This window comes from Halichoeres trimaculatus, unplaced genomic scaffold (genome assembly GCF_033239565.1).
Source record: "Halichoeres trimaculatus isolate MK-OKI-2021-1 unplaced genomic scaffold, fHalTri1.1 fHalTri1_scaffold_11, whole genome shotgun sequence".
In the NCBI taxonomy this organism is placed as follows: domain Eukaryota; kingdom Metazoa; phylum Chordata; class Actinopteri; order Labriformes; family Labridae; genus Halichoeres; species Halichoeres trimaculatus.
Window position 1 is genome coordinate 25,234,262 of NW_027437189.1, and position 22,917 is coordinate 25,257,178.

The following is a 22,917-nucleotide window of genomic DNA, read 5'->3' on the forward strand; positions in this document are numbered from 1 at the left end:
AGGCGATCAAAGGAGCAGCAGACTAAATAAGTCTTTTTTTTTGTTGCCCACTGTGGAGATAACCTGTTTGTTTATGCCACATTAAACTGACAACAGTCTGCGTTACATCTGTCAGAAGAACATATCTCCTCCCTGATAGTTGAAGCTTTTATGTAAGTTTTGATGCTTTATAGTAGAGCCGGTGTTTCCTTCTTGTTAGAAACACTGTGAACGCTGTGATCCACAGCCTCTTGAAATCAATACCTCTGCTGATTAGTCCCGTCAGTGGAAGACATCCCTGTGTAATGTCTTTTATGCTGTTGTCTATGTATTGTTACCTGGGAGGAGAAAGCCACGTGGGAATAGTCATCTCCGCCTCAGCTCTGAATCTATTTGTGAATGGTTCGTCAAACGTGCACGTGTAGAGGGAGGTCATAGGAAAGAGATGCTGTATGAAGTGTTACCTGATAGATTGGTTCTCTGCAGCATTAGAGATGGCTGTCTGATGGATTAGTATCAGTGGCGTTAGCACTGATGTGTGATGGAAATGATTTGTGATGCCTGGATTGCTTGGTCTCCTGTCCTTCGCTACTGATCCTATTACAACTCTGTAGCTTTAAACCGCTTTAAACCATCCTCAGGCTCTTTTTAATGTATGCTGCTATGTGTGTGTGAGAGGTACGTGTAATTGCTGTGAATGCAGCAATGCATTCACAGTATATGTTCTTCTGTGACAAAAAAATTTCTTCTTCTTCTTCTTCTTCTTCTTCTTCTTCTTCTTCTTCTTCTTCATTCTTCCGCCCGCTTTTTTGGACCGCTAAAACTCAGGCAAACTTCAACCGATTTTCACCGTTCAAACTTCAAAACGTGTGTTTCAGTTGGGACAAGGGGGCTATGACTCTTCAGAAACTTTTCACAAATACTTTCCGAGATATTCGACGATTTACGAAATTTCGGTCCCATAGAGATGAATGCGAAATTTTCAAAATTTCCTCTCTTCAGGACATTTTTTCAGCCTGCTTCAAACCCTCCTCATTCAGTCATACATTCAGCTACAAACTCCATTCAAACTTCAAAATATTCAGCTATCTTTTGGCTTCATTCAGTGGGTTTCAAATGTTTCCTAGCATTCATAGTTTCTTCACAATGACCCTTCAAAGGTCATGATGCATTTCAGCTCTTTGAGCCGTTTAACATTGGTGTGTATTGGACGGAATGTTTCAGCTCAGAGTGGGAGATTCAAACGACAGAGCAGGGAGAGGGGGAAACAAGACCTGAGAAACTTCTGGGTAAACTGCTCTCTTGGCCACATTTTTTGAGCTATCAACACAAATAAGCCCTCAGCATGTAAGTAGTCTTGTCCTGCTTCTGACAAAGTGGTTTTTAAAGCAAAAGGATGGAGCACTTTTTCACAAAATGGCCAACTGTCATGAGAAGTTAAAAAAAATCCCCATATACCTCCATGTTAATTCCTGAGGGGTTTTCTCAGAGATCAGTAAATTTTCCCTCATCTATCTATCGCTCTCATGGGTTCGTTTCTTGACCTTCATGCATGAAATTTAGACGGACAGCTTCCTCTGGGTCTCAGGATTCCTACGGTGTGTTCATTTTTATTCTAGCCCTCACGGTTTTGGCAAGGTGACAGGAGATTCGGACTCTTGCTTTGCCACAAAATCTTCATAAGATTACAGTAACAAGGGCAAAGTTGTGCACCTGCACCTGCTGCCTTTAACGAGCTGGTCTCCGTGGAAACCTTTGATCTCATGCAGCTGTTTATAGTAACTCATCAAAACATCCAGGAACAAAGACAAGCATGTGTGTGTTAATTTATCATTGATCACCAATGTAAAATCTGGCTTCAGATAAGCCTCAGCAGACAGGTTTACATGATTGAACACACACACACACACACACACACACACACACACACACACACACACACACACACACTCACACTCACACACACAGGGCAGAAAGTATCACACTTTAACAGCATTTGACTTCCATTTCCCTGAGTCAGCTCCTTATTTTCCTAGATTTTTTTTTTTTAATTTAAATTCCTTCCTTTAATTCCTGAATTGATTCAGCCATTCAAACTTTTAAATCCAATTTTAGATTACACTGATTCATGCTTCATGATCATTCTTTTTGTCAGAATTGCAAGCACCTTTACACCCTGATTTCAAAGGGAATGTGTTGGGAATCAACAGACTCCACCAGCTCTCTGATGGCAGTTGGTAAACAATGATCACCATGGCAACATCTGACTTCAGATGGGCCTCAGCCTACAGGCTTACATGTTAAAAAACTCACACACAGGACACACAGGATTACATTTTAACAGGGTTTAATAGATAGCCAACTTACATTTACCCTCAGTCAGGTCATTATTTCCATCAATGTTTTTTAAAATTTGATTCATTCCTTTAATTTTTCAAAAGACGCAACCATTTCAACTTTAAATTCATTCATCCATTCAATTTATTGTCCATTTATTTCCTTTCATCAAAGAGTTCATGGCAGGTTAATTTAGCATTCTGCATTAGCAGTTGAGCGCAAGCTTTAACAGGACTTTTTAAACAATTTTCAGACATACCCTCAGTCATTCATGATCAGCATTCTGCATCAGCAGTTGAGCACAAGCTTTTCAAGACTTCATTCAACCATTTTAAGACACATCTTCAGTCATTCATGTTCAGCGTTCTGCATAAGCATTTAAGTGCATGCCTTTCATGACTTCATTCAACCATTTTCAGACATACCTTCAGTCATTCATGTTCAGTATCAGCATAAGCAGTTCAGTGCAAGCTTTTATACACTTCATTCAGCCATTTTCAGACATACCTTCAGTCAATCATGTTCAGCATTCTGCATTAGCAGTTCAGCGCAAGCTGCTTCAGCATTCTGCATTCACAGCGCAATTTCTTCAGAAATTGCTTTTCTAGTTCTCAAATGTATTTCTGCATGCATTTAGCATGCCTCCCTGCACGCTTCTGTGATTTACACAATGTTTGCAGTATGCTTACTTGAAGATGGCACGTTTCTCTCCTCCATCAGTTCTAAGTAGCTCTTTGAGCATGTCACGACCCGTGCTTTCACTGTGAGTACGCTGTCTTTTCCCAGTTAGTGGTTGATCCCCAGCAGTCTCTCTGAGTAACTCCTCTTGCTAGCTGGGTTTCCTTTGAAGGTTATTTCCTTCTCTTAACCTTGAGGAAAAAATGACCTCCCTGAAATTAAAATTTCATAGTGTCTTCCTGTAGCCTGCCCTCTTTTCTGCACCTCCACACACCCAGCGCTGCTTCTCTCTCTGCCTCTCACACAGAGATCAGTCAAGGCACAATCTGACAGAATCAATACAAGAAATGTAAGAGTAGGTCGGCTCAAACACTCTATCGCTTTCTCTCCTTACCACAATTCATCACAAGACCTCACCTGATGGTCTACTCACAGATTGACAGTTAATGGATCAACAAATGTAAAAGTGTTTTCATAGGGGAGACTCAGTGGGATGCAATTTCAGTGTTACTACAAGGATAATTCTCAATGAACTTATCAAAAAAGTCTGAATTTAACTCAGTAATGCTTTGCTGTTGAGAAAAAAAGTGTCATCAATCAACATAAGTTCACTTTAACTACTGAATGGATGCCTGGAGTGATCAATGTTTGGGTTTAATTAAGCTGCAGTGAGATGATTGATATCTTCCTCCTGATTGATCGAGAAGAATTAAGTCATAAAAAAGGTGTTGGATTGATTTTTTAATTCGAAGGGGACATGTTACATGCATGCTGCACAGATAAAGATAAAGAGTGAAACCTAATAATAGCTTGTATGCACTCTTTAGCTTGTACGGTAATTCATATCATCTTATTGTTAAATTATTTCATTGATAAAAGCATGCGCTGCTAAAAACAGAGAGAAGAGCCTAACATTAACAGGTGTCATATTAAAACTGCTGATATAATACAACTTTTGGTTGACTCAGCAAAAAAGGATGGAGCTGCCTCGAGGCCAAGCATGACCTACATGATCATAAAGGAGCTTTATAGAAAGGCAAAAATCTACAGTTTAAGAATCCACTTGAGGGTTTCAGCAGCAACATCAGAAACCACATAGAAAGCAATGCTTACTGAAAACTTAATGTGTTGACTGTTTGATTCAAACAACAACTTACGTCTGAATAGCTCATTTCTTTATAGGTACACACTGTACTGAAGTTGTTTTTTTAATGTCATTTCTTAAGTTATTTAACTGTAAGCTTTGCTGATGTAAGGTCATAGCAGACTTGACAACAGGCGGGCACCCTGCAGCTGTCTGCAAAGAAGCTAAAGGCTCACCTCTTTACCTCATCCCAGTGCAAACAAAGCTAGTTGAAGATCAGCATTACCATTAAGAGTTGAGAAAAACTCTGTACCAGAAACAAGTGAGAGACATCACGGAGACTGTGTCTATAGATTGTACAGTCTCTGGTCTATGGCCTTTAACAGCTACAGTTGTGTAAAACTCATAACTGTGATATCTCTCTAAGTTAATGAGCTAAAAAAAATCACCTCTTGTTCAGTTTGAAAAAATAAAGAAATTGTATATTCAGCTTATTCCAGGCTGTAATATGTTCAGTCATGCTCTAAAAATATGCAGTTTAAATGGGCGTCGGCAGGACTCATACATTCCTGGCAATTCTATCCCTCTTTCCCCCCAATTTTTCAATATCAAAGGTCTCTTTTTGGGGATAATAACTAAATAATAATAATAAGCTTTAAATGAAACACTTATAATGATTCAAACTTTCAAAATTTTTCAAATTTTATTTCAAGTTTAAGTACATGTTCATGTATTTCCAGGTCAAATGAGCTGTTGAGCTGACTTCCCCATAGTTAAGTCTACTCCATGCTGTTTCTAAAGTTGCTGTAACTCAACCCAGTTCTCATTACATGACAGGATACATGACCGGCTAATTGTCCCATCAAAAGCTAACCTGGCAACCCAACTCCTCTCCCACGCCCAGCCTGACTACATGCTGCCTGTGACACGGTCAAAGATCAAATGGCTCCACACCATGCTCACATTAACCTCCTTTTCTATTCTGATTCATTAGCAAGGCCTGGTCATTTGAGGGTAGAGTTGCAGTGTGGGAGGAACCAGTGAGGATACGTGTTTACAGAAGGAGCTGGGATGTAACTTGGGCCGGTGCTAAAGGGCCAACGTGTCAGTTCAAAGGCTGCCCTTATTTAGCAATGGGAGGAAATGCCAGGGATGAATTAGTGATGTGCTGGAAGGCTCCAGAGAGGAGGAGAGCAGGGACTGGTAGGTAAATATTGTCTGTCATTGTAAAGTAAAGAGTGTGTGGGGGTTTTTTTGCACTGTTGTAGGTTTAAGTTCACATAAATAGTGCATACTTGTGAACAAGTACATTATACATTTACAGTTACTCTCAGCAGCTTATTCCTTGCACCCACACAGCCAAACAAAAACACCTACAAACACTTCCCCCACCTGTCTCCACGGCCCTTTTTCCTGCTGTGAGTCATCTGCCCTGTCGGAGCTCACACACATGCAGGACACTCACATGCACACACACTCACAGGTGACAAATTCTAATAAAACTCTGAACAGTCTTCCAGTATGTGTGCACAGACTGTCTGACATTTGGTCCATGCCCTGGGGGCCTCAGCACATCTTTTCCCACCCCAGCAAAGAGGCCTGTCACTGGGCCTCCTCACTCCCACAGGTACCCTCCTCCCTGGAGCTCACCTGTTATCTCTCTGCCTCCTATGCCTGGAGTTTCACCATGACTGCACAGGGTGCACCCTCTGCTGAATCACATACACACATGTGTATGTGATTCTATATTTACACAGAGACACATACAAACACATAAACACACATGCCAGTCTCGCCAGGCAGTGAAATAGGACAGGAGGCTGGGCTGGAGACACCCCTCCTGAGCCGCGGTGATGCCCTACTTTCTTGTGCAGCCTACTTTTCCCACTAATACTCACATCCAGATAGCTAACTTCACCCACAGACACTGACCCACGCTGACAGCCTCGCCACAGATGCTTTGGATGAACATTGCTTCTGAATTCTTGCATTTCATGAGCAAAACTGAATTATAAAAGCTGCCCATCTAAGCTTGCATTTACCAGTTTGAGTTCATGTTAACTTTTCCCTGATAGACATGTCAAGATGGGATGACACATTGTTATCTCAGAAAACTCTGTCCGGACAGCAAATTGACCTGCCTTAAGCAGATTTGGAGCTCTATAGTTAGCTGCATCGACTGCCTCTCCATCAGACTTGGTCATGGATCAGTATAGTCGATGCTGCCTTCGTGCCGGACACTGATGAGAAGAGCCATGTTGGCTGTGTTCACAGTCAATAAGTCAGGCAGCGTAAAACAGTGTGTGATAAGCCTGGCCTGCGGCGAGCCAATATTATTGGCTGCAGATAAACAATCTGACAGAGACATCTTTGATTGAAGGAGGGATGAGCTGCAACTTGTGTGTTTCAGCTCCTGCTCTCACTTTCAGCGTTGGAGTGAGATCGACCTTAGAGGCTAGAGATATGTTTTTACTTCATCATCACAGTGCTCGTGTGTATTTCAAGCTGTGTAGCACCAAAAAAGTGCTGCTGAAGTTGTGCCTCTCAAACCTAGTGGAGTGTGAATTACACTTAAACCAAACAGGCTGAGTGTTCACCCCTGGTATGTTCGATTAGTGCTAAATGCTAACCATGCAGGCCCTGCTTCTACAAATGTGTTTTGCTTCCACTAATGGGTAGCATAGCCTGGCCCTAATGTAACCTGCCGCTGATGTTAATGTAACCCTTTTAACCATGGTGACATGGCACTCTGTGTGCAGCTCTCCTGAGGTCCCCATGACAACGGGCGATATGAATGGACTGAACATGAGAGCTGGCTGTGGTGGTGTAATAAAGGATGGATGAAAAGCATCCAGTTTGTTGCAGAAGGCTCCCAAAACTTTGCATTAAAAAAAAACCATCAACATAAATATTTAAGACCTTCAGAAACCTAGAAAAAGAGCACACAGGCCCTGGTGGGCACAATTAACTTATTTCCCTTCCTCTTCCACTACTTGTCTTCAGGTAGGTTTTATAGATTCTAATTGATTGGAAAGGCACCAATTTAATCAGGAAAGTCCACTAACTACAGCATGTGTAGCTGCTGCACCTGTAGAGCCACGTGGGACGACAGCCAGGAACAAGAGCTTAATTAATTTCCATCTCTTTTGGGATAAAGTTCAATAGCTCAATACCAGAGTCAAGTCAATCTTTCTGTACCTCTGGGGACTTTAAAGGGTTTCTTATGTTGAGTCTGTGTGCATACTTTGTAACTTATTGACACACTGGCATTGAATTCAGCTGAGCAAATATTGCAGTAGCTGACCAGAGACTTAGACCATGGGTTGAAGAAAAATCCATAGGAAAACAATAACCATTGAGGGTGAAAAACATGAGACATAACAAGAAGATGTGGACTGCAGCTGCACAAACAAGCCAACCTTTCATCTACTTCACAAACACAATTCCAAACCGCAGAAACATCCACGTGCCAGACTCCAGGACCAGAGGAAATGGTCTCCCCGAGTAAAACAAATGCAATCTCTGTGAGCTGAATGAGAGTCAGACTAGATCTGACGGCCTGCTATACTATCTTCTCTTCCTTTTTTCTATCAATTTATCTCTCCTCCCTCTTTCTCATTTGCTGTCTGTCTCTGACGGGTCACCCCTCGAATCCCAAAAGCAGCACTGCCTCTCTTTTGTCTCCTCCTCACATCAGTCTCTTCTCCCACATTTACATTTCCCTCTCTTCCCCCTTCCTTTAATGTACTTTTTTTCCCATTCTGTGTCCGTTCCGTTCTCTCTTTGATCCCTGTGAGAAATGTGCTTTGGGACCTGGCAGCAGGGTCACCTCGCTGTTATGACCACGGGCACACTGCAGAGTAGAGATGACCCCTCACCTCTCAGGCGCTGACCTTTTTTTCCTCAATCTCTTGCTCATCTCTCAGCTCCAGCCTTATCGCTCCACACAGACTCTCTTCTTTTCATCTTTCAGCATCAGTTTTCCAGCAGGGGTCAAGCACAGGGAGGGTGTGAAAGGGTCAGAGCGAACTGGAAATGTGTTCCTCAAAAACATGTAAAACAAATAGGATGCAGGCAGATCAAAGATGCACAGGGTAGAATTGTAACACAACACAACACTGACTTATCAACTCATCTAGTGTAGTTTACAAGAGAAAGAAAAATATTCTAAGGTCGGATTGATATAAATAGAATATGAAATGCAGTTTAAACAAGTTTAGTTTTCAGGCAGACCATAAAGTCAGTTTGACCAGCAGTGTATTATCTGCTCTTTACATCAACCCCATCAGCTGAAAGCTTTATATTGATTACATTTTATTTCTTATCCAATTGGCAAATAGCAAAATGGGAATCCTATTGAAACTGTTTCAACCTACTTTATTCTGCTTTGCAGCTCTTTCTTCTATGCTGTGTCTGATGTTGCCGGTGTCATATTTGTTGTGGTTAGAGTGTTAGAGTGGAGGGATTTTTTTATTTTCATAGTGGAAGGTGGAGCAGAGCAGGGTGCTGTCCCACTCCACTTTCACTCAGTTACTGCTCACATCACAAGTCTGTAGCATGCTCAAACCTGGGCCAGAACCAGGATCATAACATATTTTTTAGAGCAAGTGTGCGGCGAGCATGTAGCAGAGTGGGATGCAATCTTGGTTGAGTGCTGAGCAGTGATAGGCAGAGCAGCACAATGCTGGGATTTTGAGCAGGGAGCATCGGAGGCAGACACTTATAGGAGCGAGGAGGTTCACTCTGGTCACATGTAGGGCTGGGTATCCCTCAGAATTTTTCGATACTGGTACCTTCACTTCGGTACCAATTATATAACGGACAATTTTTAAAACAAACTTCCTTCTGAACTTTTTTTTTTTTTTAAATAATCCAAAAATGAACAAAGAGACAATTGAGTGAACACGATTCATTTGCATGCAGACTTCTTATCAGGCTGCAGCATACATCGTGGGTCATATGCGCTGCTTGTGCTCGTACATTGAGTGTACTGAGCTTAAAAGATAGGCAAGGCCTATCTGAGGGTACCAAAGCAGACAAGTGAATTGTGCCTGAGCGCAGCACGCTTGCAGTCACGCTGGTCAAACATACCAGACTTCAGGGTTGAAGCATGCTTGGGCACGGTATGGATGGCCAGTGGGACAGCGCTCTAAGAGGAACTGACGTGTTAGTGAGGAGGACTTGTCCAGCCCTAGTCATATGCTCTGAACCAGATTTCCAAGTAGTTTTTACATTACAAGGAATTTGTCTTGATCTGTTGGTGCAAAAAATGGATGAATAAAATAATATTAAGAATATAGAAAGCAAAGAATTTATAAAGTAAAAAATAAGATCTAAACAAATATACATACCTACATTCCTACTGTGCCTTGGCCTTTCATGAATCCACGTGAAAGAGAGGACAAATGTGCTCGCCTTACCTCAGGCTTTGGCATTTCACCTAGTTACACCAGGGAGCTCCAAGAGCAGAGCCCTACCACCAAACATAGCTCATTGCTTCCACACAAGAGAGTAATCAGTTCTTTTGACAAGAGAGGTTAGGCCTAATATAATAAATAAGATAATAGAGAGTTTAATCTCCAAATGCTGCTAGCATTAGCATGCTAGTATCCTTTCAATGGATGAAACAGCAGGTCAATGTTTGGTGAACTTGTTGAACATCTTATTGTAGCATCTCAGCCAGCACTGATATGTATGTAACTGATGCTATTAGAAGTATTTTGTAGTGTAGTTTCCAAAGTCAAGTTTCAAGTCATTCAGTAACACTTTATAGAAAGCAGTCATCAAGTGAATTCATCCTGATGGGCACATATTAGTCAATCGAAAAGTTGTAGAAGCTTGCATTGTGGTAAGAAGTGATATCAGGCTATTGTTGGCAAGTGTTGGCTTGTTGGTGAATTAGTGGTGTAAGTAACATGTTGTGAGATTATTGTGGCCATGAATTGGCCCTACATCAAACAAATATTCTTAATGGATCATTCCCTGCACACCATAAGGCTGTGCTAAATCCATCAACAGCCCATTTAAAAGTTTGAAGATTTTTCAGTCTGGAACAAAGTGGATGACTGATACCACAATCTTTTTTTAAGCCACAATCTCCTGTACACCTGGATGATATATCCTTCATAATCTAGCATCCAATATAATGTTAAAGCTTTAATTCTGGATCTGACAGTGTAATGACTGTCTCATCCTCTTTGTTCTGTCCTCACCTCTCCACACACTGCTGACTGTGATGTCACACACTGCCAAGGACATACATCACTAAAAGTGGGGAGGTAATAATTGCCTCACCCACTCTGTATGTTTGGTTCCCTGGTGAACGTGTACATGGATGATTTTTTTCTTGTTTTCTTGCATTAGACAAAAGTGATCAGTCTGAGAATTCCAACATATCTTCGGAGACTCGTGTTTCAAGCTGAGCTCGGTGAGTTCTCATTAACGGCTTAATTGAACCACACATCAAAGTTGCTGTGCTCCAGCTCCTCCGCCTCTCGCTTCCTCTCCTCTGCCGCACAGACACACACACTGCTTAAAGTGGGCAAGCTCACAGCGATAGATGGCCTCCTGTTTCAATTACCAACAGCCAATACTGGTTTAATCCATGAATTCACTCCTATCAGCCCTCTGAAGGTTTAAAGTATTTCTGCACCTGTAGAAAAATGTCTTCATTCGGAGTGTGCATATAACCGTGCTGACTTTGATTAGAATAATCATTTTACGCACATAGATATGCGCACTTGCAGGTGCATAAATGTGTTAAATGGTTCTGCTATTTATCATGAAATTTGCTGTATCTATGCAGTCAGCGGCGCACGCTTTGGGACTCATCCTACCTCAGATGTAATTCATATTTAAATGTTGTTACGCTGCCTCTCTTCTGGTAATTGTGTTTGCACTTCCTGGTTACTCTTGGAAGTGGATTCACTGAAGCATTTTGTTGATAGCAGTCTGGTAATCGCTAATTACAAAGACAGGCACAAACATTCGCAGGCGCACATGCACATTCACACACAAATGAGCCAAGCCTGGAGCGGGGACCCTGGCTATTATTCACCGACATCCTGATAAGTAAGTGTACCCAGAGAATTTATAATATTGCATGTAGATTTCCAAAGAGAATTCCAACGTCTTCATTTTGATTCTGCACTCGCTGCTTTTAGCTGCTGGAGCTCTAAAACGTAAATTAAGGCAATGCTGTGGTTCCTTGATGAGGGAGTGTTAGCCTTCACTTTCTTTATGTTATAGAGAGCTGTTAGTCAATTCAACAACCTGCTGTATACATTTGACTTATGACCCAATTATTGGATTAGTGCAGCACAGTAGTTATCATGCTTAAAGCTCCTGTCAAATGCTGATACAGGCTGAAAATAAGTACGCTTCTAAATAAGCTGAGAAAGTTAACAAGATAAGATGAGCAGACAGAGTAGATGAACCTTTTGGCCACAGAGTAGAGCAGGGGTGGCCAACCACGGAGACCAAGAGCCACAAAAATTGCAGTGGTACTACAAAGAGCCACATCACACGCGTGGTCTTTCAAACCCACTTCCTCTCACACATAAACGAAATGCCATCAAATGAAAATCAATACATTTCCAATTTTCAAAGCAAGATTAAGTGGGTTTGTAAGAGTGTTTAAATTTTTTCCTTGGAGCCATGTCAAAGGCAAATGTCTGTTTTTACTATCAATTAATCTATCTATCTATCTATCTATCTATCTATCTATCTATCTATCTATCTATCTATCTATCTATCTATCTATCTATCTATCTATCTATCTATCTATCTATCTATCTATCGATCTATCTATGAGCGATTGCAAGGAGCACACATAGAGAAGAGAAACTGAAACTTAAGTATCAAGCTCATCACCCAAGTATTGACCAATACTGATCCCAACGTTGGCATCAATATATCAATATTTTTGTTTGATTGTCACGCCACTTCCCATAACAATATATTTATATATATTTTCATGAATGGATCAAAGAGCCGCACACTGGAAGGTAAAGAGCCACATGCGGCTCGCGAACCACAGGTTGGCCACCCCTGCAGTAGAGCCCAAAACACCTTCACCTTAAGCTGGGTACAGTGACCAGTTTGATGTGACCTGATCCACAGCTCAAATCCAGTTATTTGTCTAAGTAAACCTTAATTGTGTTGTATCGGTATGACTATTTTACCTTTCCCACTGGGTCAGAGACTTTCTTATCTTGAATTTTAAACATATTTATTTTTGATTCCTGGTTAGACCAAAGTGGTGACATCTGATTTAGAAAAATGAAGCCTATGTGGAAGTTGCTGTTCATCAAGAATACACACCAAGCCAAGATGACTGTCTTTTTAAGGATTAAAAAAATTTTTTTACAGCCTGGTTCAAAAAAACGTCTCGGGTCTGAAACGTTAATTTCGTTATCATCACACATTGTACAGTGGGTGATTTTTTTCTGACCCATCGGTTCAGAAGATAATTGGATCAAGAGTTTGTCCAATCAGAGTCGCAGCTCAGGTCACATGACTGACTGGCACCCTATAGCTGTTAGAAAGTAAGCTCAAAGCCTGCATCATATCCAATATGGCCCTCGCCAGTGATCAGCTTCAATACTCTACATCAAGAACAGACAGGTGATGTAGTCTCTGCTACATCCATATTTTCAACAGTCTATGGTTTATGTATGAAATACCCACAAAAACCAGTGAAAGGTGACATTCCTCATGTGCATGGTCTCATATGTGAATAAAAGAGTACCCAGTTATGTTGAAAAACAAGACAAATAGTTGGCATTGCTGATTGATTCATGGCATATTCCTTTTTTTCACTGGAAACTCTGCCTCTTCCTGATGGCGAGGAGTTTATGTCAACTATCATGAACCTGAAAGTGTTTGTTTTAATCCGAAACATTATGCTGAAAGAAACCAAGTTTCTGAATTCTTTGTAGGTAAGCCACTAGGGTCCTCTTTGACATGCAAGTTAGCAGCCGTTGACTGAATTGTGTTGTTCGTAAGATAAACATTCCTTTAACACCTACGCTGAACCCTTAAGATTGCCGAAGTTGGGACACATTTGTATGTGTTTTGTTTGGGAGCAAAGCAACCTCTAATGTCTTGTTTGATTAACACCTTGAGTTCTGGCTTTTGCATTGTGATGATTTCCTCTTGTTGGTACCTTTTCATCTGGATTTTTTAAACAATAAGATAACCAGCTAATACAACCCATAGGGATGACAACACCATACATTTACAAAATAACACACTAATAACACTGATGCTCAACATAACAAAATTGTTTGGCTATAGCTCTGTGAGTTGCATTCGTCCATTTTAAGTCAGAACAAGAAGAATACAAAGCTTCAAAAAGTCCCTGCAGGGATGAAACTCTGCAAAGTGTCAAAGTAGATGCAGATCTGCATCATGATGTAGCAAACTGAGTGTGTAACTGAGAAGTGGTGGCGATCCCTCAGTGTGATTCACTGTAAGATTGGTTGTGAAGTGAATGATGGTAATGACCTTTCCTCTGTGTGCAGTGTGCTGTGAGAGTAATGCCCCTCACTTTATCAGCTCATCTGTGTGTTTCTTTCTCTCATTCCCCTCTCATCCCCTGATAAATGTAAGGGCTCAGAAACTGGATTTTGCTTGGGTCTTGCAGATGTGGATAAAAGGAAACCCAGACTTTTACAGTTTAGTCGGTATGGGAAGAGATTTTGTGGAGTAAATGAAATGTGTCTGCTTATTCTACAGCATAAAAATGACATTTTGTTGCAGAAGTCCTTTTACTGTCGGGCGAAAAAGGTAATTTGTTACGTTCCACACAGAGAAGACGTTGTGTTGCTCTGCACTAAGCTGCATAGTGAAAACAAAAGCATCTATAAAATGAAACAGTTTTATGTGGTAAACTAAACACTTGGCTGGTTCATAAATATCAGAGTCTATATTAAAGAAACATTCCAAATATGAAGTTATAGTTTAGCAATTATGATTGAGGCTCAAGCCACAGCTGCCACGGCTCTTTCACAGTACTATGGTAATATACTAATATAGAGCAATTAAAGGGTTGATTATAGCCTTACAGTGTTGCCCAGGCTCTGATGAACCACATACAATAAAAGAACACAATAGATTACTACTTCCACTTCCTGGTTGAATGCATTAAAAATAGGCATTAAAGGAGGGTGAACGGCTTTAAATATTGTAGAGTAGCTGTAAAAGAATCCATAAAAGAGCTGCCAGGAACATTTTCTGAGACCAAGTTTTTGCTCCCCTCTGTTGGAATTGTTCCCACACCTCACAATACCCAGGTTTGTAGCAGGCAAGTTGTATAAAACAAGGTCATTGATGCAATTAACATGCCATTCAGAAAGCAGTTATTCATGCGGGGGCTGCATGCTGCACAGAGGTTCAGGATACTCTTTCTGTGAGAAGCGCATTCATGATTTTTTTAATTCAGGTTATATCTTTAGCCTTTGTTTCTGAGGGGCTGTTTTGTTTTGTCTGCATGCATCACAGCCCATGTGCTCATTAATCAACAGTGATTTATTATGAAAATTAACCATCATGCTTGGTCTTGATACCCACTCTAAGAGGTACCAGCTAGGACTGGGAATTTACGGTAATTCCTGTATTTATGTACTCTAAACTCAATGGACGAATTTTCCAGTACTAGCTGATCATTTTTATTTTGACTGTAAACAAAAACAGGGCCCATTGTACACAGACCTCTTGGATCACATTTAAGGTGTTTACATACATCTTTTCTACTCTTGTAGATGTTGCTTTTTGTAGTGGTGGCTTGTACTTCAGCCTGACAAACGCCATCAGCTCTCTGAAGCCTTCATCTTCCAAAAAACTCAATGGGAGCATATCTCCAGTTACCATTTTGGTTATTAGCAAAATAATCTTCTCCACTCTGGTTTCGTCACAATTAAATGTGCTAACAGGGCTAGCAACTGACCTGATGTGAGACTGTCTGTCTTTGCTGTTTTCTCCTTGTGCTTTGAGCGCATGTGGTTAAGCATTGAACTAGTTATTTTATGACGTACAAGTTTAATGCCACATATCTTACATTGCATATTAACTTTACTGTTTGGTCATAGTACTTCCAGACATCACTTTTCTTGACTTGCGTGTTGCAGGTGTAGCAGACAGTCCTGTGTTTGTTATGCTTTTGCTTTTCGGTGTAATCACATGTTCCCAGAGAGCTGCCATAGCTGCCTCAAAACAGCTGTTTTTGCTGAAATCTGACTCAATGTGTTGAAGCTGGGACCGAAGGAGTGTTCATCTGCACAGGTGAATGAATAACAAAATGTTACCGGAATAATGGGATCAAAGCTGAGTATCTGAGTACTTCATTACTCGTACTCATCTCCTAGTACCAGCAGAATTTCTTCACTGCAGCCTAATTTCCTTTTCCTTTATCCTTCTTAAAAAAAACCTGCATCTTTTTAGCTTTAACTCTTCTTTGATGTGACATTTCGTAACTGCATCGTTGGATCTGAGGTTTTTCAGCAGCACCCCAAATGAAACATCCTCAAACAGTGTCTTCTTTGAATGATCTTGACTTTTTTAATAAGCACACTTGTTAAGCAATCATTTTTATGAGTTAAGTCTTATTCAAGTCCCATGAATCAGGATCACAATCAGAGTTCATGCTGTGAGCAGGGCGAGAGGAGATTATTATAACCTCATTGTATCTCATCCAATCCTAATTAAGACTTCTTTCGAAGCACATTTAACCAAACATATCCAACCCTCTGCATATTTGCACTGACACTATCTAAATCCTCATCTGTTCCTGTCGACTCACTGGGTCCAAGCTGTTCTCCTGCATTACTTCTTCCATCTTTTTTTGCCACTTCATCCGTCTCCCAACTGTTGTCCCCCCACCGCCTTGTTTCCTGCATTCTTCCAGTGGCATTTTTCTTGTTGATTATAGATATTTGTTGCATCCCGCAGGAGCCATGTGTCATCTGAGTCACTTCCATCGGAGTGACTGGCCATGAAATGTCTGATGATGGTACAGATGGATGGATGGTTGAGGGTTAGAGGTGTGGAAAGACAATCATTCACTCTGCCAAGCCCAAAGAGCAAGGCTTTATTGGACTATTAAGAGATTTTCAACTACCTCTTATGGATATTTAGATGACGAATCATCACTTATCTTTACTGCCCTAACACACTTGTGTGTTTTATCATGGAGGCTAGTATACATTTCACAGCTGTGTTCGGTCTCTGCAATTTTATCAGTTTCTGAGAATGGGTTATTTGATACATAGATTTCACAAAACTAGATATGCTGACCTCAACCTGACTTGGTTTAAGTTGGTGTGGGGAAAAGAGGCAGAGTTGAGGCAGGCTGTAAGCCCCTTGACTTGCAGCTATCGTGTGCCTATCTGTCAATCAAGTCAGCTGTGCCTGTAATAGTGCAAACTCCTGACCATCTGACTATCTTCTCTAAACTACTGAGTTATAAAAACAAAAAAATTCAGCCCTCAACAGAAAGTTCAGCCAGACAACCCACTTCTGAGTTGTTTAATGTAGTAGTGAATACATGTTACATTTTTGGAGCCCAAGCTCTAAGCTGTTTTCTCAGGCTGCATGTAAACGTGCTTTGTGGAGTGGACTGGATGGGACAGTATCACCTGGCTACTGCTTCTTCTGTTGATTTTCTGGCACCCTTCACATTTTGCAACACCTGGCTACCTGTCATGTAGTAGCAGTGTATTTCAAGGGGATGGTGAATAAAAAAAGAATTACATGAGGGGAATAAACTAATGGCAGTTTTATGTCAGTCAGAAGCTCTGAATGTGGTTCACCCAGCCCTATGTTCAGCAACTGTCATTTATATGTCCTTCTCTTGGTTTTATTTCAGTTCCAAAGAGCTTTTTATGCGTGGGATATTATATAACAATTTTTCTAATCTGGAGCATCATTTTTTGTACAAAGTAGTGTTTTTATTTTTTAATAAATGTATTTTAACAGAATAAATAATCAACTAAATAGTAAAAATTTGACAATTTTAAAACTAATTTAATAGTTTTCATCTAGTTTCAACAATTAAGACATTAATCCAAAAGTTAAAGTATGAAAATCTCAGTCTAACTCAATCCAACACTCATTTTTCCAATTACATCACTTCGGTTCATTTACCCTTGTCAATTTAAATCTAAAAGAAAAAGACTTGGCGTAATTTGTTGTTTGATGAGTTAGAACTGCTGCAACTTTGGCTCAGGGAAGAATATAGAGGGTTATTTAAATTATACTTAAAAAAATCGCATAAGTCACAACATGGTAGCCACATAAAGTTGCATTAGACAGAAGCTGTAGTTGCTGTCCATGGTGCTGAAAGTTGTACATGCCTCAGAAAACCTTTTTAACTCCAACTGCGTGTGACTTGCAAAATGTTCTTTCTTTAAGTTGTTTAAATTATGTTGTAAATTATCTAATTATTCATGTTCCAATCAGTTTATACTGACATATTTGCTCTAATCACAAGCACACACAAATGTAGAGCAGAAACACAAACTCACTCTTAGGCACTGAATGCACAGCCTCCTCCAGCAGGTGTTCTCGGCCCCCTGGGGGATCAATCCCCACAGCAAGGGCTTGTGGTCCAAACAGAATCACTTAGGGTGTATCTGAAGGGAACTGTGGAAAATTGCTGAGAAATCACACGGGATTAGGCCTGTAAATGGAAACCCAACTCTCAATACCTAATCGCGCTCTCTTTTTCACCCTCCCTTCCTCACTCCCTCTCTCTTCAGCCTTCTCCTTTTGAGTGGAAGCTTCTTTCCCTGAACCAAACAATAAAAAACGGTATTATGATCTTGCAGCACGTATATAAAAGCGGTTTATGGTGCTTAAAGTGAAAACAAATTCCAGCATTAAATAACACTTTGTGACTCATCACACAACAGTTCGTCCAAAGCTTTATGTGCAGATTATGTTTTGGACTTTATTGCAAAAGCAGCAAGAGGTATCGTATACATAATGTATATTTACAAAGCAACAATAAATATATATTAGACAGTGTTTTCTTATCAGTCTCTTGATTATAATAACCCTCATACTTGATTTGTGATGAAGCTGTTTTGAGGGATGTGTTCAGCAGCAGGTATTTAACGGTGATGAGCTGCTTTTTACGAACAGCATGGCATGACCCCAACCACCGCAGCATCATCACAAATCTCTGTTTCTGTCAGCTCTCAGACCATCTCTGATAAGTCCATCCATCACAAATACCTCCACCAGAGCAGTCAGTCCCACTCAAGACCTCTTTCCCTTCCTTTCCTCCATCTATCGCTCCTCCACTTCATCTATACAACCCTTGGAGACGAGGTCCTCGTTTGATGGGATATGACAACCCTGACCGAGGACTGACCTGTCAACCTGACCTGAATGTGTGAATGTGTGAGGGAGTGTTTAAAGGGGGGGTGGTGTGCTTTTTCTAAGACTTTATACTGTCCTCCTGGGACCCCCAAAGTAGCTTTATATGATTTATAGAAAAAAGGGAATAAAATAAACTATTTTTCTCACAGAGGTGTTTAACATAACCTCTATTTTAGCCTCCTTTAGCCTCATCCTTCTAAAAAAAACCTTCCCTCTGATTGGCCAGTCCTCTGGAGGTCTGTTGTGGGGCAGAGCTAAGAGCAGAATTTGATGTGATTCAGGGTTTTCTACTTAGTTTGATCCCAGGTCCCTGGATATTTATTTTTTTATTCATGTATGTATGTCAGAGTATTGGAGTGTTATTGCAACAACTGAGTTTTAAGGAGGAAGAAAGAGCAGTAAAGAAGAGGAATAAAGTCTTTCTGGTGAAGTGCTTCCGCAGAGAAACATCTTTTTCTCCACTTGCCCGGTCCTTCACTGCTTATCCATCTTCCTCCTCTCCAAAGACTTTTACCCTCCACTCTCACTTCACATCTCTACCTCTAGCTGAGTCACAAATGGCCTCAGCATTCACCCAGGCAGGAGGATGGTGGGGAAAAACAGCACCCTACCTTACTTATCCCATGCAGTCACACACACATGCACACCACCTATTATAGCTTTCCCTTTCTTTAATGTGCGTGAAAGCAGCTTATCTTGGTGCCATACATAATGGCCCAGAGATGGTATCATCAGAGACAGGACAGCTTGACTAAATGGGAGCCGCAGATTGACTGTAGTATGAGGAGAGAAGGGCCTCTATCAGGCGATCTGATAGGATCCCATTAAAGAAGGCTTGCAGATAAATATGATTAGCCTTTCATTCTGCCTAATGGAAACATTGTCTGGAGAGGGGGAGGAGATGAAATGTTTTGTAGTGGTAGGGCCTCTGTTCTACTGATGGAATTGTTATTGCCTAATTTGGGTAGAAAGGCCATTAAAGTTGTTGGAGAGGACGATGGATGTGCGCTGTAAGTATACTCTCAGTTATGGCTGTGGACCAGCGGTTCACTGTGTGTGGGCAGCACTTTGTTTTGTTGATGTGAAAACCACCCTCCTCTTAAATGGCTTCATATTGGGCTTGTTTTTGTTGAATTTCCTGACTAATGACTATAAGGTTTCGTCTCTTGTTTCATCTCCTTCCCCCCAAAATGAGCTGAATGGCTTTTGTGTGAGCGGCTGAGTGTTTTTTTCATGTGCATGTGTGCGTGTTACCATCTCCAACAGACTGTGACAGAAGAGCTTCATTAGATTATAGAACGACTATCATGAGCACATGCAGATTATTGTTCATTTATGAGGAGCCTCTGGGGTACTGTTTGCAGAGTCCCCCAACACAACAACCAGCTCTGTCCCACATGATCTGTCAAAAGAAATGAAACGGACGAGTGCTGTTAAATGGACTTGTTCTTGTTTTGCAACTCAACAATGGACTTTTAGTACACTGATGGGGGCAACCAGGACCTTCTTGTAGACAAATATCCCTGTCTTCTTTTTATTTTACTTTGTTTGTTTTTTTGTTGTTTGTTTTTTGTTGCTCAACATCAGACTTGTGTGTGCATACACGTGAGAGTTTTAGCATATGTATATGTGCCTGGCAGCAGTAACAGGTTGATTGATTGACTAGCTCCATGCACTGCCAGCTCTCCTGAGACCCATAATACACATTATAGATCCATCAGGGGACCAGTGCCAAATGCTGTACTTGCTCTGTGGCTTTTGTTTCCATTCAGAATGTATCTCTTTGCATAGCATAGAGTATTATCTGACAAAAGTTAAAACAATGGGAAAACATGAGAAATAACAGGACATACAGGTGTCTTTTCCTTTAAATTATTTTTTTTTGTGCACTATTTCATTACTCTGTCTCAAACTGATGCAGTGTTATACCATGGTGCAAATTGAAGCAGACAAATACCATCATATATCCCTTCGTTTAAAACAGAGCTGTAGTATTTGTTATCAAGTTATTGAACCACCTTAAATAAGGGGTATTGTGAGTTTTAAGCTTTATACTGTCCTTCTGGTAACCCTAAAGCCACTTATCTCCCTGTCCCGCTTTGTTTTAGCTGTTGTCTCTTTAAGGCTCCCCGTTCTGCAACCCCCGTCCCTCTAATTGGCCAGCCCTCTGGAGGCCTGCCAGGGGCAGAGCTATGGGCAGACCCTCGTGTTTGATTTAGGGTCAATCTCAATCGCCACTCTTACCCCTTCCCCTTCATCTTACTTCTTCATCTAATCCTTCCCCTCAGCCCTCTGTTTTATCGACCAAGGGGAAGGGGAGAAAATGCATCTCTCAGAAACACCACTCAATCGTCACTTCATCATTACTGCTAGCTAGCTGGATTGCAGGCAGAGCGTTTATTGGCTTCTAAAAAAAACACATTTTTACAACGTGATGATAAACTGTAGTCAGATCAGGGTGACACATCCCCAGCAAACAGATTTCACTTCGATGTGCTGCATCACATGATTAATGAGACAACTCAGCCATGAAAAGCAAAAGTTAAGCTAACGTTTCAGTATTCAGAAGCTGTAACATGTAGCTGAATACTGTAACGTTCTCTTTTCATAGCTTTTGTTGCTGAGACAGCTCCTGAATGCAGCTTAGTCTAATCATTCATGAAATGCAGTTTATTGTAGTAAAGTCCGTTTACTGTGAATTTGTCACCCTGGTCTGACATCGGTGTAGCTATTAGCTGCAGCAATCGCTATAGCAGCAGTAGGTAGATCAGTATAACGAGGGATTTTAAAATACAACCAACAATTCAAACATGGCCAGTATTTATATGGAATAGAAAAGGATTAAATATCTGATAAAAATATGGATATCATGGGGAATTTTTCATACCCCTTGGCTCAAAGTGAGGTCCAGGTTTGTTTTGGTTTCAAGGGCTGTGTAGCCCTTCCCCTTGAACTAACAGAGAATTGGAGCACCACTTCACTAGATGTGCATGGACACAAACAAGGGCTAAGGCTTAGAATTGGGATTGGCCCTTAGTATGAATGTCCAGCATTGTCCCTGTATCTCTATGTTTCAAATCTAGGGAAAGCATAATACGCCCTCTTGAAGGCTCTGTGTTTCTGGCACCATTAAACTGAATTTGGTTTTGAAGAACAGAAAAACTTTAAAGTTTTTAGTCTTTTCTAAAAATCAGGAACACTTCAGTACAGACCAGTAGACTCCTGAGTTATTTCAGTAAAAAAGAGCAATGCCAGCAGAGTAAAACAATGAAGAGAAGGCATGCACAAAGAGGAAGATGAAATGAACCCATGTAGCATTTTAACTGATGTGATAATATCTACTGTTTTATGATACATGAAACTTTACATGTTCTTACTTTAAGATTATATTTCAAAAGGTTTGTAGCCATGCCACAGTAAAGCAAAACAGCTCCAAACTGTACTTAAACTGGCAGATCCCTCTGAAACCTACCTGTCTGTGAATAATTCAGACTACACCTCAGTGAAACCAGCATACCCCGGTAATTTTTACAGTCCCTGACACGTCATATTGCTTTTGGCTGAGTATGACAAGGCACAGAAGAGACATATTCCCTTGCACCGTTTTGTCGCTGTCTTTCTGGCTTTGCTTCTGCTGCAATTCTTCCCTCCGGCCTTTCAGGGCCAAGCAAACTGCACATCTGCAAACGATATGTTCACGGACAACTGTGTCCATGAATCATCATCTAAATTGTCTGTCCGAGGGAATCAGGGCAGTGAAAGTGCTGTGTAGAAAAAATACAGATTCAGATGCACATATTTTGTGGAGACTTGCACTGTGAAGCCATAAAAGTTAACTTGAAACTGCTGCAATAATTTACAGGTTTAAACGACTCAGCCAACGCAAAAAAGATTTGTGTTCATATGCCACCTCACTGATACAGCAGTTTAAACATATTAATGTGTAATGCTCCATAGTTAGAGGCTTTTGTTTAAGGTTTATTTGCAGTCAGGCTTGGATTCAGCTTCAGTAAATTCAGCACAACTTCTTGTTTGTTGCAAAACAAGGACAAATTACCTGCACTTTTTACCCATGAATAAGAAATGAACGCAGTTAGAAATAAAGGTTGCTTTCCCAGCTGAACCCGTGCTCTTTCAGCCGTTGGATTTCTTCTCCTCGGTCGTCTTTTCCTTCTGTTGTTGATTTCCTCGCAGAGTTTTTTCCTTGGGGAGGTGATTTAATGTATTTATTATAATTGTGTTGTCTGTCTTTGTACTCAAGACGGGATTGTTTTTGACTTGCAAATATTTCAGATTGAATTGAGCTGAATGACTTTTGTGAAATGTCCCTGGCATTCATGTGTCGTCCTCGTGCTTTTCTCTAAAGGTTAATAGTATCTGCTGTCAGGGGATGAGGCTGTGGATGTTGCTGTGCTGCTCAGTGACAGAGGAGATTTGGTGGAGACCCCTCTTTTTGT

At 40.8% G+C, this 22,917-nt stretch overlaps 1 protein-coding gene across 2 annotated transcripts in view; it reads left to right on the plus strand.

Moving 5' to 3' along the window:
* kcnd3 (potassium voltage-gated channel, Shal-related subfamily, member 3) overlaps positions 1-22,917 on the plus strand; it is a 131,075-nt gene that overhangs the window by 84,471 nt on the left and 23,687 nt on the right. The gene's annotated exons all lie outside the window — the stretch shown is intronic.